This window comes from Neomonachus schauinslandi, chromosome 11 (genome assembly GCF_002201575.2).
Source record: "Neomonachus schauinslandi chromosome 11, ASM220157v2, whole genome shotgun sequence".
Lineage (NCBI taxonomy): Eukaryota > Metazoa > Chordata > Mammalia > Carnivora > Phocidae > Neomonachus > Neomonachus schauinslandi.
The window spans coordinates 1,325,186-1,331,554 of record NC_058413.1 but is presented as its reverse complement, the minus strand read 5'-3'; the positions used below and the strand labels follow the sequence as shown (position 1 = coordinate 1,331,554).

General features: G+C 46.8%; 1 pseudogene; it reads left to right on the top strand.

The window, feature by feature from the left end:
- The first annotated feature begins 3,271 nt into the window (after positions 1–3,271).
- Positions 3,272–6,369, top strand: part of LOC110576222 — a 7,486-nt pseudogene continuing 4,388 nt past the window's right edge.

Here is a 6,369-nt window from a genome sequence, read left to right as displayed (position 1 = left end):
AGTGGATTATATTTCCTCTTTCTATCACCTCCCAGGGTTCTGCTGATTATTGACATGTTAGAACTGGCTTGAAATCTTGTACTTACTATTAATGAAATATATCACCTTGCAGTGCTTTCTTCTCGGGTCTCTGGCTTGATAATCCTGAAGGCAGAATGAGTCTGAGGCCCACGCCCTGCCGAGAGCAGCAGAGGAGGGCTTCAGCCCCCGGAGAGACCTGCAGGTCCTGGCAGGTTAGCGAGGGGCACAGACCCTGAGAGGACAGAGCTCGGGATGCGGGTCCCTCCCTGGAATGAGAAGAGCAGCCAGGGTGGCCCCAAGGCCGTCAGCACCATCCCAGGAACAGGAAACAGGCATTGATGGATTTGGCCACAACAGTAAACCTGGGGCGTCGGCTGGTGGGCAGGAAACCGTCTGCCCCCTTCTCTCCCTTCCATGCAGATAGCCACCCAGCACTGTCCAGGTTCTCGGGTTGCAGGTGGAAACCCAAGCAGCTACTGATTTCCCCCAAAAGGAACTTTCTCCCAGCCAGGAATCGGTGCTCAACGAGGCGCAGAGACCCAGCCGCCACGCTCGCCTTCTCGCCGCCAGAGGGCGCAGCGCGTCAGCCCCAGCCTGCAAGGTGGGCTCAGGCTGCTGGGGGGGGGGGGGGGGGGCAGCTGGGCGTCCAGACCAGCAGGACCGCCAAGGAGGGAGGTTCAGCTCGTCTGCAACCAGAGCTTGAGTTGTTGACTGAGGGGGTTTCTCCCCACCCCTGCTTGTGTCGGTCCTCATTCCCCATGTTTCTGCTTTAAATGGGACTACAAAATTCAAATGATATTTTATATCATTTTACAGACCAGCAAAACCTCAAGCTAGAACTCAATTATTTCTGGTGCTTTTACGTTCAAAAATCAGAAATCCGAAAAGGTTACCACTCCTCACAAGACAGGACGCCTCCTTCCCCTGCCATGACTGTCCCCTGTGCACCCAGGCCTGGGACGCCGCTGCTCCCCTCCTGTTCCTTAGTAAACTTCCTCCAGAGCCCCCCCCCACCCACCGTCTGAGGGACAGCGGGTCTGGTCTGTAAGCAGGGCGGTGGCAGAGACTGGTTCTCAGCATGAGCTGGACTGTACAGATTTCCAAGCAAGATTAACATGTTTGAAGATACAAAGTTTCAAACATAATGTCATATAAAGTTGCCAAGGTCCCTTTAGCGAGAGGTCTTTCGGCCTTTGCCGCTCTGTGCAGAAGGCTGCTGAAAAGTCAGGCCAACGTGCCCCTGAGCTTCAGAAAGCTGCTGTCAGATCCTAGGTATGGGGGCCGGGGTCTCAAAGGCGGACGAACCACTGCTCGGGCCCCATGCGGGAAGTGGGTGGGAGGAATGAATTAGAACAGCATATCGTGAAATCCCTTCCCCACGGTTAAGAATACTGTAGGAAATGACAACTCTTTGGTAGGAAGGTGATGTTGCCACTGACGTGCTCGCTGAATCTGCACTCTGTACGCAGAAACACAGAGCTCCCCCTCCTTCGGGCTATCATTTGCCAATACTGGAATATTGCTTCAAAATCAATGATCAATCAACTGTGATTAAGGACAGACATCTACTGTCTGATGCTATCGCTTGACTAATCATCCACTTTCCTTAATATCAAACCAGCCAGATTTTGGTATTTTAATGTGCGAGGAGTTAACAAGACATCCTTTGGATGTGATAAGTAGATCCGTAGCCTTTGAAACTCCCTGTGGAATCTCTGAAATGCAAGCTTGTAAGTGCAGAGAGACTGGGAACAGGCTGTCAGAGACAGTGAGGACTCTGAGCGGGTGGTCCTCCCCAGATGCTGCCGGACCCGCTTCCGGCCGTGCTGCAGCCACGACGGGGGACGACCCCCATGGAGACAGCCCGAGCAGGGCCGCTGGCTGGCATCCCTGAGTCATCCCAGCTTCCTTCTGGAACCAGAGCCTGGGGCAGGGGGGAACCCAGGGGAGCCTGGCCCGGAGCTCTGACGGCCATTTCAAAGACACCCATCCTCCAGTAACCACATTGCCAGCTATGTGGCCGAGATAAGGGGCCAGGCCACCTACCCGTGAAATTCCGCTCGAGAAAGCCCTGGAAACCCTGGAAGCCATTCCCTTCCTGCACCCAATTTCCACTCTCATGCCTTAAGTTCACCAATAAAGAGTGAACCCGTGAAACCCCAGCCCCCACCCCAACCCCAAAAAGTTAGAGACTGGGGTCCACACTGCCTCCCTCTCTCCCCGCGACCTTGCTGTGCGGCCCCAGCTGTGCATATGCCCTCCAGGACCTGTGAGTAATAAAGCTTCCTCAGAGCCCCCTGATGGTTCTTGCTGAAGTGTGTCCTGTCATCATAGGAAGGACCACCAGGGCCCGTCCAGCCACGACGTTGGCCCCTGTGGGGAAATGCGTCTGGCGGCCCCCCACCAGTAGTACGGACCCAGGGGAGGGCCTGGGCATCCCAGCATCACTAACCACAGGCCGAGACCCATGACACGCAGGCAGATGGCAGTGAGGTCCCCGACGGGAGCACCAGCGGGCCAAGGAGTGTTTCCTGAGTCGAAGACCTCACCTGCCCAGAGCCAAATCCACTGGACGGGTGAACCTGGACAAGACTGAGGGCTATAGGGGTGCCTGGGTGGCTCAGTTGTTAAGCGTCTGCCTTCGGCTCAGGTCATGGTCTCAGGGCCCTGGGATCGAGTCCCACGTCAGGCTCCCTGCTTAGTGGGGAGTCTGCTGCTCCCTCTGTCCCTCCCCCTGCTTGTGCTCATGCACGCTCGCTCTCTCTCTCTCTCTCTGTCAAATCAATAAACAAAATCTTTAAAAGAAGAAGAAGTTTTGCTGGACTCCCACAGAGCCAGCTTCTCGTTTCACTGATACTCTCTCTCTCTTTCCAATTTCCTTGGCTTTATCACTTCCTTCCTAAAACTTGTGCTTGCTTTCATCAAGCACTCTCCTTTCTCTGGTTGCCTGGGGTACCTGTTCACTTACTGATTAGGGACCTTTCTCTCCTCTTCTATGCCCTCAGGGCTGTAAGACCCCCACTAAGCACTGCTTTTGCTGCATTCCACAGACTTTGCTATGCTGTATATTCATTTTCACTTACGTTCAAAATATGTTTAAATTTCCATTGAGACTCCCTCTTTGACACTTGGGCTATTTAGAGATGTCTGGTTTGATTTCCAAATAGCTGGGGAGATCTTCGTGTGACTCATTTCAAGGTTAATTCTGCTACTTTTGGGGGAGGCAGTCTTTAGACCCCCGCTTGGCCACATGAGGATGGGCCATGGCCTGGAGGACGTCTTCCCCAGGAGGTAAGGAGCCACACAGCTTGTGCTGGCCTTGTCACCTTGGGTGGGAATATCTTTCCCTGTTTCAGACTCACTGTGCGCTCCTTGGTTCTGCTTAAGCATGTGTGTCTGGTGGTGCCTGGCCAAACCCAATGCTCTATCTGTCCCCGGTGGGAAGAGAGGACAGGATCTTTCTGCTGTGGCACAAGAGAGGTGCATGCAGGCCAATGGCCCTACGTCAGCTGCCAGGAGGGACCAGCTGGCCATGGGGGACCAACAGTCGCTGTTGAAACTGGCCTCGCTCTGTCTTTTCTTCCTGTGAGTAGAGTATTGTCCCATCCAGCACGTGAATGCCGTGTGTTTTTCTTGGCAATTCCAATATGGAAGGGCAGAGGACAGAAGTGCTTAGACGTCTCCTCCCGGTGACAGGCAACAGATGCCACTTTGCTCAACACATACTTCATACGATTTCTATTCTTTTAAATCTGTTAAGGTTTGTTTTATGGCCCAGAAGACGATCTATCTTGGCAAATGGTCTATGTGTGCTTGAAAAGAATGAGTTTTCTCAACAAACAAACAAAAAAAGCTGAAGCAGATCATAAATACAGAGAACAAACTGGTGGGAGCCGGGTGGGAAGGGGAGATGGGCAAAATGGGTGAAGGGGGTTGGGGTACGGGCTTCCAGTTTTGGGGGGAATGAGTCACGGGGATGAAAGGTACAGCACAGGGAATACAGTCAATGGTATTGTACTTGTGGTGTGTGGTGGCTCGTGGCAGCCACACTTGTGGTGAACACAGCACAGCACATACATTTGTCGAATCATTGTGTCGTACACCTGAAACCAGTGTTAACATTGTGTGCTAATTAGACTTCAAGTTTTAAAAACCATTAAAAAGAGAATAAGTTTTCTCTATTGTTGGGAGAAATAGTCTATAAATGTCATTAGGTCAAGTTGCTGATAGTGTGGTCAGGTCTTCCATGTTCCTACTGACCTCCGCCCACTTGCTCTATCAAGTACTGACAGGAGTGTTGAAGACTCGAGCTATAATCGAGGATGTATCTTTCAAATCAACTTTTGCCTCTTGTGTTTTGGAGCTCTGTTATTATGTGCATAGTGTTTATTATCATTTTGTTTTCTTGGTGAATGGACCCCTTTATCATTGTGTAACATCCCTCTGAGTGTTTTTATGGCCAATCTTTCTCCATCCCTTTACTGTTGACCCAGCGAAGTTGTGATATTAAAGTGGGTTTCTTACAGAAAGCGTATACTTGGGTATTGCCTCTTTATCCAATCTGACAATCTCTGTCTTTAACTGTTGTGTTTAGAACATTCACGTTTATAGTGATTATTGACATAGATCAAACTCTGTTATTTTGGTAGCTCTTTTATATTTTTCATGTTTGCTCTTTGTTTCTTTTTTCTTCTTTTTCTGTCTTCTTTATATTTAATTCAGCATTTCTTTTATTATTCCATTACATGTCTTCTATTGACTTATTTATATCTCTTTTTTAAAAACATTTTTTAGAGTTTGCCCTAGGGTTTACAACATACACTTTAAAATAATCTAAGTCCACCAGTAAGTAATATTATACTGCTTCATGTATGCAGTAAGGACCTTATGTTCTCAGATCCTCCCTCCTATACCTATTGTGGTGATTGTCATACACCCCATTTTTACATAAGTTGTAATCATACAGTTCATTGTTAGTATTATTGTTTTAAACAGCTAGTTATCTTGTAGAGCAATTAAAAATAAAGATAATATTTTACCTTCATTTTGTCCACTTCCAACATTCTTCTATTTGTAGACCCAAGTCTCTGACCTATATCACATTTCCTGCACCTGAAGAACTTCCTTAAATATTTCTTATAGGGTAGGCCTGCTGGAAAAAAAGTCTCTCTGTTTCTATCTGTTTAGGAAAGTCTTTATCTCTCCTTTACTTTTGAAAGATAGATTTATTGAATATAGATTCTGTGTTGACTGTTATTTTCTGCTAACACTTTAAAAATGTCACCCCATTATCTTTCTTATGTGGTTTCTGATGAGAAGCCTGCTGTAATTCTCATCCTTGTTGCCCTGCAGGTGATGTGGTTCTTATGCTCTAGCAGTCTTCAAGATTTTCCCGTTGTCTCTGGCTTTCCACAATTTAAATACAATTTGCCTCAGTGTGTGTGTGTTTGGGTATTTACCATGATTGGTATTCTCTGAATTGGTGTGGTAGCTATCATTGATTTTGGAAAATTCTCAGCCATTATTTCTTGAAATATTTCTTCTGCCTTCTCTTTTTCTTTTCTTTTTTTAATGCCTGAGATTCTAATTACACGTATGTTATGTTATTTGGTATTGTCATACAGCTCCTGGATGCGTTGGTTTTCTTTTTTACTCTTTGTATTTCAGTTGGAGCCCTTTGGAGGCATTTTTATTTCTTTTACTATGTTTTCAATTTCTAGAGTTTTGATTTTATTCTTTCTTATAATTGCATAGCTCTGCTGAAATTACCTATGTGTGTAAGGCTCCCACCTGTTTCCTCCCACATAAAACTTTCAGACCTAACACTATTCTCGCCTGTATCACCACAGACTAATGTTCTTTCTTTTGACAATTATAAGTGTGGACTCATACAGGATACACTCTTTTGTGACTGGCTAATTGGTTCAACATTTAGGTCTGTGAAATTTGTCCCTACTGTTATATGTGGCAGTTCTTTCTTTTCCTTGACATGTAGAGTTCCATTGCACAAATACATCTCAATTTACTTATCTGCTCTGTAGTTCATGGACATGTGAGTTGTTTTCAGTTCTGAGTATTAAGAATACAGTGGCTTTAAATATTTTTGCATGGTTTTTTGGTTGACATTAGCATTCATTTTTGTTGGGTATATAACCAAAGTGGATTTGCTGAATCATAAGGAAATCGCTTTCAAAAGTGATTGTGCTGGGGCATCTGGATGGCTCAGTCAGTTAAGCATCTTCCCTTGGCTCAGGTCATAATCCCAGGGTCCTGGGATCAAGCTCCTAGTTGGGGCTTGATCAAATTTTATTTGATCTGTTTTAAATTTTATTTTTAAGAGATTGTTGC